The sequence below is a fragment of the Polistes fuscatus genome, unplaced genomic scaffold (assembly GCF_010416935.1).
Source record: "Polistes fuscatus isolate 324 unplaced genomic scaffold, CU_Pfus_HIC Scaffold26, whole genome shotgun sequence".
Classification (NCBI taxonomy): domain Eukaryota; kingdom Metazoa; phylum Arthropoda; class Insecta; order Hymenoptera; family Vespidae; genus Polistes; species Polistes fuscatus.
In genome coordinates, this window is record NW_025113103.1 from 2,038,818 (window position 1) to 2,049,744 (window position 10,927).

The window sequence follows — 10,927 nt, forward strand, 5'->3', positions numbered from 1 at the left end:
ACTGATACGTAATCAAAAATTTTCAATGAAAACAAGATTCCTTAAAAAGAAGTTTCACCCTTTTTTATCGTCGAGTTTGAATATTTTGAGTACAGAGATAAAATGGTAGAATATCAAATAATTTTATATCTTTTATAATATAATTGTTAATTATTTTATTAATTATATATATTATTAATAATATAATATTAATATAACGAGACGTATATCCGTGGTTGAACAAGCTTTAGGTGAAAAGGTTTTTTTGAAACCTTAAGGATGATTTTAAGTTTAAGGCCTTGAGCGTATAAATAAATGTGCAGCAGTACATAATTCATCGAGATTTCTCGCGCATGTTCTCATAAGTAAGAGATTAAGATTTGATTGGGGATTATAAGGTATAGTTTAGCGGTATAATCGTTTCTCTCGTTGGCAAATCGTTCGATTTCTTTTTTTTTTTTTGAATGTCGGTAAAGCATGATACATGCAGCTGCCACGAAGGATGGATCCTCTTAAGTATACCACGACTCTGCGATTTACGTGATACAAAAAGGAAGAAAAAAAATGAGCATAATGAGAAAGTATAAGATAAGAAAAAAATAAAATTAAAATGTAAGTTGCACGCGAGTAAGATGAAAGTGAAACAATATAAAATCAATTTAATATTCGTTAATGTAAGAATAATGCAAAATATATTTATGATACTTAAGAATGAGATATCTATTAGTATACTTGGAATATTAAATTGTTTTAAAATGATATTTTGTTAAATACAAATTTTCAATTAAAAATATTATGTTAAAAAACGAGTTAAAATAATTATAAATATTATTAGATAACAGTACAGTGTTCGATATATCTTAAATAATTGTTAATTAATCGAAAAAATTGTATATTGTAATTTAGGAGCACGGTGTATACGTTAGACGAATATTCCTCTTCGAAATCAAACAATAAACTGACAGGTGTGTCCTCCGCGCAAGTACTTTTATTCAATATTGATTTTCTCAATTTTCCGAATATTACTTTTGTTCTACACATGTATATAGCCTTGGACAAGTTAATAAAAATAAGAATAAATAAAAGAAATTTAACCTACTTTCAAGTAGGACAAAAAACTAGTTTAACGATGTATTTCGAAGAGGATCATGCGTCACATTTATACTCAGTGCTTTTACTTTTGTTAAATGTATCTCACACACACACACACATACATATATTACACGAAAACTTTCAACAATCTCATGAGTTTCTATCTCGTCGTTTCTGTTCTTCTATTTTCATGTTGTTTGATAAAATTCGATAGTTATCGTCGCCTAAAAAGTTTCATTTCTAAATAAAAAAAAAAAAGAAACATTTTATCGTGGTTATCAGTAACGAAACATTAACACCGGTGTAGGAAAACGTAAGACAGACAGGTGGTGGTCATTGCATCGTACAATGTCACGATGCAACGACGCCTACCGTCGTCTTATGATTTATCTACGAGCTTGCCAAATGAATAGTTTTATTAATCATTTTCTTAGTGATTTAAAACTCCCCAGACGGGTGTCGACGGTGCCAACATCAGCACCGGTACAAAACCACCACCAACGCCACCGCCTCCTCCGTAAAATTTACAACTGCGATACGCTATAAGGGGGAGAATTTGACGACGAGAAAAAAACATCGAAAAAATCGTATACAGTGAATCATTATTCTTCTCGTACTACCTAAGATTTGTCACCGTGTTCGCCCAACTTTAGACGTTGCTGTAACAATCTCTAACATTTCTTCGGATTTTATTTTCAACCTTTCTATAAACGTTTTTATTTGTTCCATTGAAAAATCTTCCCCAAAATCTTATATCCATGTACATTTTTTAATCAAATTTCAAATTCATTCGTCACACAATTTTCCGTTTTCTTTCAATTAACGATAGAAAATAATACCGTGTTCATTTTTAAATCAAATTTAGAATTCATTTGTCACGCAGATCACTCAACAATTTTCTTTTTTTCTTTTGAATTAACAATAAAAAATAAAATCCTGAATGGAATCCTTCACGTTTTACTTTCTTCATCTGATTCTACTCAAAATTCGAGCTGTCCCACGAATATAATGGGTTGTAAATAACCGTTTTCTCGGCTCACCCAATGGGTAGGTAGGGGAATATTGTTTGCGATGGTAATTGTAATGTTTCCCGGATCTCATTTGCTGGCTTTCAGCCGCTAATATATGACGGCTTCGTAGCACGGGGCCACAGACCAGCCATAACTCACTGAAACGCAGCAACAAACAGTTCATCTAGTCGGTGGTGGTCGCGTGGGTGCCTCAAACGTTTCACTTTACTGATCTCCCTTCTTGCCAGAACACATCTCACTCTAACAAGTGTCTTCTCTGTTTCCAGACGGTACCTTCTTGTCTTTTAACGTTTATCTTTTCCAAGCTTCTTCTTCATCTTCTTCTTCTCTTCCAAACGATAATCCTTAAAACACTTTTAAAACACGCAAAAACTACGAATTGATTTTACATATTTTTCCGAAAATATGCCCAAAACTGTATAAGGAAAATATATAAAAATAATTATATAAATAAATATGTATATAAATAATTACATATCATTTATTAAAATTAAACTTCATTTATATTTTCATACACCGATCGTTTCAAGTTTATCCGCATTGAAATCTAAACTAAAACTACATCAGACATGAATGAATTCAACTATAGTTCTTCGAAACCTTTTCCTATGTTCCTTTTATTAACACATACATAACTAACACACTTGCCATATCATTTATGTGTTATCCATAAGTAGTCACGCACGTGTGAGTGAGAGAACCGAATGATTTGCAATCGCTTTTTCCAGTCTCGAAGCTCGAATCAACCACCGGAGTTACGCAAAGCCCATCGAAGGGCCGAAGGCATCGTGCTGAAGAGATAGTTCTCTCTCTTTCTCTCTCTCTCTTTCTCTGCCTACCTTCGGGATACCGGCCGGCAGCACAATTATACACGTCATTACCGGAATGAATATTCATAACGACCACAGCGAGAAAGCCCAGGGGGAAAATGATATTTACTTTGTCGATTTATAACCACACACACACACACACACAAACAATCAGAGAGAGAAGGGGGGAAGGAAGGGGGTCTACGTTTTGGTGTGGGAAAAACAGGAGCGAACGAACAAGTCTACCGTATCGATCCCAATAAAAAGACTCAGGGTATACAATCGGAACCCTTCCAGCTATATTGTAAGTAGATTTTAATCGCAACGATAGACTACTACTTTTTATTTCGCATTTTCCTGCGTCATGAAAATTGCCTTGAGGTATTACTTGGCACTTTCTTGATAAAGAATATTTTTTTATAATACAATGATTAGCGTTAGAATAAATAATATCTTTTGTACGTTAGTGTTTTTTTTATCGGTATGATAAAATATATCGTTGGAATGAATTTCAATACATTCGGGAAGGTAGAAAATATTCCAGTTTTTTTTTTTTTTAGATTAGGAGAACGAACTGGAGAGTTGGACTTTATCGAGAAGAAGGAGGAGGAGGAGGAGGAGGAGGAGGAGGAGAAGAAGGGTCGTATTTATTCGAGGGCTACATTCTCGGACACTATCTCACGACCTTAAAAGCGGCTAAACGATTCAATTTGTAGTAATTATAATGCAACCGCCGAGAGCCGGGCGACTTAAGTGTGCGCTTTTTTCATTGGAACCACTTAAGAAGCGACGGAGTTTCGCGTGTGGGCGTTACGAAGCGGATCGAGAACTCTGTCCCGACAATTTCGTGCTAATCTAAGTGATATTGAACACGTTTGACATTAATAAAGCTGAACAACGAAGATTCGTCTCTTTTGTACTGGTCTCATGCATATATATATATTAAAATACCATAAGATATCGAGAAACAACCCATGCTTTTAAATAATATCAACTTTTTATAATCTACAATATTAATTTCAAATGAATTCGTCAATCGTATTCGTAAAATAATTAATAAATCTAACGTTTCGTCACACTTATTATAACTTCATTGGTAACAGTAATATGAAATATCAAAAATTAAACGTGTAATGTCTTTTTATAATCTACAATATTAATTTCAAATGAATTTATCAATCGTATTCGTCAAATAATTAATAAATCTAACGTTTCGTCACATTTATTATAACTTCATTGGTAACAGTAATATGAAATATAAAAAATTAAACATGTAATGTATAAACAATCGATGAGTAATTAATTTAAAATATTTTTTATTGCAAGTAATTTATTTGAACGAGTTAAATCTTACTATATATTGTAAAGTAATAATTAAAATAACATATATATATATACAAGTATCGATATTAAATGTAAAAGAATAGTCCACTTCAAAAATATAATATAAAATGACGATAAGATTTGAAATCCAAGAAGACGAGCGAGGAGTGGGATTGGCTGGTTACGAGTTGGCTTCTTAATTCGAATGTTTCACGCACGGAATGTCGAGGGTAAATGAAATTCGCACCTACGCTCGGAGACCGTCACCTTCCACCCTCAACTAACGTTCCTTTAGAACTCGCGGAATTGTTTCAGACACGTTCATCTTAGATGCGTCTGAAAATAGCCTTCCCGGAATAGCGAAGAATTTAGACCACCAACGCGCGGACTCTCGTCTCAATTAACGTTTAAAGACTCGTCCAAGCGAAGACTATAGCCACCCACAATGTCGTATCGTCTATAATATGCCATGTTTGTACGCAACCAAAGTGCTTCGTTATCGTACGATAAACTACGACCACGAACACGATGTAATACGTCATCACTGATCTTAATATTTTTTCTTTTTTACTGACTACAAATTGTATACCTTGAATATTCGTTAATCAAATATTTTTAACTCAACGATGAAACATTCCCACGAATTTAGACAAACGGGAATAATTTTGTTATATTATTTTGTTAATTTTGAATGAATTATTTTGTCATATTATTTTGTTAATTTTGTTATATAATTTTGTTATAATATTTTGTTATACTTATATTATACCAATGTGCGAATAATTTAGATAAAATATACAAAAATCAATCGTAAAAACACCAAGGAAAATATTATAGACAAAAAATTTAACGAGGACGCATATATGCGTCCTTAGTCGATACGAATCCTTTCCACGAGTCTATAATACTCGAAACGTATAATACTTATGATATTATTTATTTAGAATAAAATCATTTCTTAAAATACTTCGCTTAAAGATTCATCCGAGTGTAAGAATTCAACGAGGATATTTTAAAAAGAAGAAAAATAAAAATAAAAAGAAAAAGAAGAAGAAGAAGACGACTACGTTCAATCTAAGGTACAGTGGTTTTACCTGTGGTGCAAGTGTAATCTGCGAAAATCTAGGCATGCCCCTCAGAGTCTCGGTACTGAAATCTGCCCGCGTAGTCGCTTGAGTTTCTTAGCAAAGTGGGGTCAATTGGAGACGAGGACCTCGGCCGTTCGCTCCCACACTCCGCAGAAATTTATTCCGTTGCTCTAATCGAGGCCGTCCACTCGCGACGTGACGTCGTCGTCGTCGTCGTCGTCGTAGTCGTCGTCGTCGGCGGCGGGAGGACCGAAGAAACGAGATTCACACACAGGGAGCGGTCTTACGTTCTTTTTCCTTCTCTTCCCCCCTTCAGCCCCCCTCAGGCCCCCCTTTCAAACTCTTTTTCTTATTCTTCGTAACGCAGAAGAGCATCACCCTTATTTTTAATCTTTTCAATCACCCATTGATACAAAATCAGTCAAATATTTATTTTATTTATTTATATTTTATTTTGTATAATAATTATGTGTGCTTTTTTTTATAGTTGTATACTATATTAGAAAGAGAAAATGAAATTTAATAAACGCTGCGATATCCCCAACCACCCCACCTCACCCCACCTTATCCCACCCCACTCGTCGAATACTCGCGCGAGATATTATTGCTCGTGGAAAAACCGGTTTTTGCGAAATACCTTTTTAAAGTGCCTTCGGAGTTTATAGAATTCGCGATAAAACGATAAACTATAAACGATAAGTTTGTCTTACCTTAAACGAAATCTTTCGCGCTATCGCGATTACGAAGGCTCGAGGAAACGAGGAGAACAAACGTGTATATATATATAGATAGATAAGTGCATACAATATATGCACATTTGCATAGGTAAACGTAAGATTGACAATGGAAAAAAGAAAAGAAAAAAAAATAAAAAAGAAATATCGATAGGTAAGGTCAAATTTCAAGGTAAAATTTCAATCGTTTATTAATTATCGAAATATTTTCGTAAACCTATACGGTGTTCGTATTCGAACGAGGAAACATTACACGTCGGTTTAGGTAGAAGCATGATCGCAATAACGCCAGGATTTTCTCAAGTTTCATGATAGCGCGTATGAGAGGAAGGAAGACAAAAAGAAGAATAAGAATAAGAAGAAAAAGAAAAAGAAGAAACATAATTCCATCTCCCGCCAAGTAATCGCAGTAAAGTCTCGTGGAGGACTCCCGGTAGGATGGAACCAGTGGGAAAAGGTGTTCCAACGTTGGTAATACCGTTCCCTTTTGTTTTACGACACCTCTGAGGGTTCTTACGCCTCTTCTTGAGCAAGAATCTTCAAGAGACTCGACTCAGAAGAAGAAGAAGAAGAAGAAGAGGAAGAAAAAGAGGAAGGAGAGAAGGTGGTGGTGGTGGTGGTGGTGGAGGTGGCTGTGTATTCTCGTATGACGCGCATATGACACGTAAGAAAGCATGTGGGAGAACTACCCACGCACTCTATTCTCGGATTTAATGTCTGCTTATGCTCGACGAATGCGAAATATGCTTTTGTTGATCTGCCAGCTTGTCTTTTCTTACCATATACATATGTATACACACACACATGTACAAGTATCTATATCTATTATGCATATCTAGCCGAGTCGTAGTTCGGTACCAAGTTCGCGGAAACGTTTGGCACGTTATCATCGTGCCTGGGTTTTCTATCGATGCAATAGCGAAGAGATATTTTCGATCGTTGAAAAAGATAGTTAGAATATAAGGTAAAACGAATATATAATCTATATATATGCTTACCGTTAAACTTCGTAGATACGATATTCTACACATTCTAGAATTCGTATAAAATAAATACTTCAAATAATAAGATCTGTGTTTTCAATGTAAATCAATAATTTGTTAACTTGAACTAGGAAGAATAAACGTGGTGAAATGTTTCGAAAGAGTGTTTGTGTGTACGGTAAGAGGAGGAGGATGAGGAAGAAAATGTGGGTTGATCGATAAGACCAAAATCGAAAAGGGAATATAACGTTGTGCTGTGACTGACCATGCGTGGAGAAAAGCCGAAGGAGAGTCGAACGAATCGAAAGCAAACGGGACGCGCATCGAAACGTTCCCCATGAAATCGTAATATCTCGCACCTACGGGCATTAATCTCATTTCATTCGTGGTATTTACATCGTAATATGGATGAGCTTTACATGAAATACGTTTTCTATGTGAGTACGTATAGATAGGTGGATGAAATCAAGCCGGAAGAAGGTTCAAGTAATATTTATATTATATAAATACAAAGTATAATGTAAAAGATATATGCAGTAATATTTATAATATTATAAGTAATATTTAAAATACTATATATATAGAGTATAAAATAAAGGATATATGCAGTAATATTTATAATAATATAAGTATTATTTAAAATATTATAAATATATAAATATTATAAAATAATAAATATATAAATATAAGATATAAAATAATAAAATATAAAATAATAAAATATAAATATATAAAATATAAATATATGTATAAATATTATAATTTAAAATATATATATATAGAGTATAAGATAAAAGATATATGCAGTAATATTTAAAATATTATAAGTAATATTTAAAATACTATAAGTAATATTTAAAATACTATAAGTAATATTTAAAATATTATAAGTAATATTTAAAATACTATAAGTAATATTTAAAATATTATATAAGTAATATTTAAAATACTATAAGTAATATTTAAAATAATATATATATATAGAGTATAAGGTAAAAGATATATGCAGGTCACGTAAAGTGCGAAACACGAAGATTGGATAAGAAAAAAAAGAAAGGAAGAAAGTAAGAAAGGAAATAATGAAAGAGAGAAAGGTTATACGTGTAAAAGATAAAGACGAGCTCGTTAGGTCGAATGAATCGATAAAAGGGGGCGGGCGGGTGGTCGGGCGGGGGGTGGTGACGATAATCGGTCGTTTCGGTGGCTCGGTGGTACTCGAAACGATATCTTTGTCGAGGATTCCTTGTCCAGGAAAGTGGAACGGCCGCGACCTAACCGATTTACTCGATACGTAATCGTCGGATGATACTCGTCGATGCGAAACGTTCCTCTTCTTTCTCGTTTAAACTCGGCCCGCAGCATCCTCAGACAACAACGTCCTCCTACGGCCTATCTCAGAAATCTCCGTCATCTTCCACTCTCTTATTCTCTCTCTTCCTTCTGCTTTATACCCTCTCTTTCTTCCTTTTCTTTTTCTTTTTCTTTTTCATTTTCTTTTTTTACCTTTATCGTAGGATATACAAGTCTACTTACATACTACAAGTACGTACGTACGAAGAAGAAGAAGAAGAAGAAGAGGAAGAAGAAGAAGAAGAACCGTTGGTTTCTTAACGATTACGATATCAGGCCCCAACGAAAGACCCAACGGAATTCAGCCGAATGTTGTAAAGATTAAAATCACTCATCTCAACGAGATGCTTACTTTTATATATATATATACTTTTTTTTTGTACTTTCCCCATTCCTCCTCCACCCTTCTCCGACTTGTCAGTGCGTCGATCTTTTTTTACAAACGCGTGTTCATTTTTTTATTTTTATTTTTTTTCGTCAACGAACGTAGTAGAAAGGATTCTTACACCGTCGATATCGAAAAACTTCTATACGATCTTTTTAATATATCCGTGAGATCGTTTGTTTTTATTTTTCCTCGAACGTACGTACGAACGTACGAAGGAAACGATATTATCGAAAGAGAGAGAGAGAGAGAATGAGAGAGAGAGAGTAAGAATTTATCGTTTATAATTCATTAATGCGAGAGGGGTTTTGAAAGCAGGAAAATTTCATATCCTTAGGGCATTTTTTAAACGTGATCGATCTCGCGAAGATCGTCGATCACGATAAAACTTTAGCACGGACTCCAGTCCAATGTGCGTACACATACTTATGTTAACAGCGTGCGGAAAAATTGATGACGGGGTGGGGATGGGGATGGGGGGGAGAAGTGGAAGAAAAAAAAATAGAAAAATAAAACATTAGAAAAGAATTTATAGAGATTTCTTAAAGGATTATTATTACAGATCGATCAGTAGCAAAATAAAGCAGAGCAAGGGATGGGAAGAGGGGGGGTTGAGCAATAAGGGAAAAAAAGAAAAAATAAATAGAAAAATACAAAATTAGAAAAGAATTTACAGAGATTTTCTTAAAGGATTATTATATTACAGATCGATCAGTAGCAAAGTAAAGCAGAGCAAAGCAAAGCAGAGCAAAGCAAAGCGAACAAGAAGTAGGGTGGAGGGGGGAAGTTTGTATCGGTTTGTCCTAACACAGGTTGCTTGTGTTCGCCCAGCTATCGACTGACCATTAACTTAAATTTAAATTATAACGATCGTTTCTATCGAACGAAATCGCGAAGCTCGGTTCTTTCTTAACGAGATGGATAATTACGCTAAGCCCATTAAATGAGAGAATGAGAATGAGAATGAGAGAGAGAGAGATAGAACGTGAACAGGTGCACAGAACGGAACGGAATGGAACGTTTTTCGCTGCTACTGGTTGACAAACACTTGGACGGACACTTTTAAGCCCCAATACAAAGTTGATTATATTCTCTTTTCTCGTTGATAATTAGTCCGCTTTATAAATTATTAATAAGTATCCGTACGCGTGCCGTAGAGAAGAATGATTTAGATATAAGTTGTTAGTGTAACAACGTTGTATTATCCCCCTCCCTCCCTCCCCCTTCCTCCTCCTTCTCCTCCTCCTCTTCCTCCTCCTGTCCCCTTCTTCTTCTTTTTTTTACTTCTAACCGCGAGATTGTAGTTAAACATCGATGTATGTGTGCGTATGTGTGTGTATAGGTAGATGAAAGTATTGACTTATATCCGGCTGTTGGAAAATACTGCGCAGTCTCCTTCGAAAGAAAAAAGCAAAAAGAAAAAAAGAAAAAATAAAAAAAGAAAGAGAGAGAAGAAAAAAAATAGAAACAGCACTCGGTATTGCGAAAATGCGATCCCGAGTCATAGTATAAACGACCGATCGAAATACCATTTCGAGACAAAGAACTAGTCGTTTAATAAGCCTAAAGGACTTTAACGGCGACAGAAATGAATTTGTCCAGCTCGTGGATCGTTAAACGGTTAGAGAACATATGTAACTTGGATGCCAAAGGGGGAGTGAAACGAAGAAGAAGAAGAGGAGGAGGAGGAAGAAGAGGAGGAGGAGGAGATATGACGGTTCAGAGAAGATCTATCGATGAAATCAAAAAGAACCCCGGTAATTTTGTGGACGATGATTTCGAGTGAGAGTAAAAGGGTTACAGAATAACGAAAGAAAGAAAGAAAGAGAGAGAGAGAGGAAAAGAAGAAGGAAGATCATAGGAGGAGGACAGAAGGGGTGGGGGAAAAAACTGTTAACGATGACGTTATAAATTATTAATGCGCTTATTATCCGCATAGTGAGTGCCGGTAAAAGAAAAGCTTTATGTGTCCGAGTGCGGAAAGGCCGGTGTCGTTCCCTCTTCGATATTTTCTCTCTCTCTCTTTCTTTTTGTTCTTCTTTTATACACTCATTTCTCCTTTTCCTCTTGAGATAGTAACGACGTCGATGACGCGCAATATAACTACACATACCTATACGTTTATATGTATGTGTGTCTATGTGTGTGTGTAT

The 10,927-nt window shown here is 35.0% G+C and overlaps 1 long non-coding RNA gene across 1 annotated transcript; it reads left to right on the forward strand.

The window, feature by feature from the left end:
- The first annotated feature begins 6,907 nt into the window (after positions 1 to 6,907).
- Positions 6,908 to 8,750, forward strand: LOC122518735. The gene is made up of 2 exons (XR_006304132.1): positions 6,908 to 7,020; positions 8,554 to 8,750. It is a non-coding gene; the product is annotated as an uncharacterized LOC122518735 (long non-coding RNA).
- Positions 8,751 to 10,927: the final 2,177 nt, after the last annotated feature.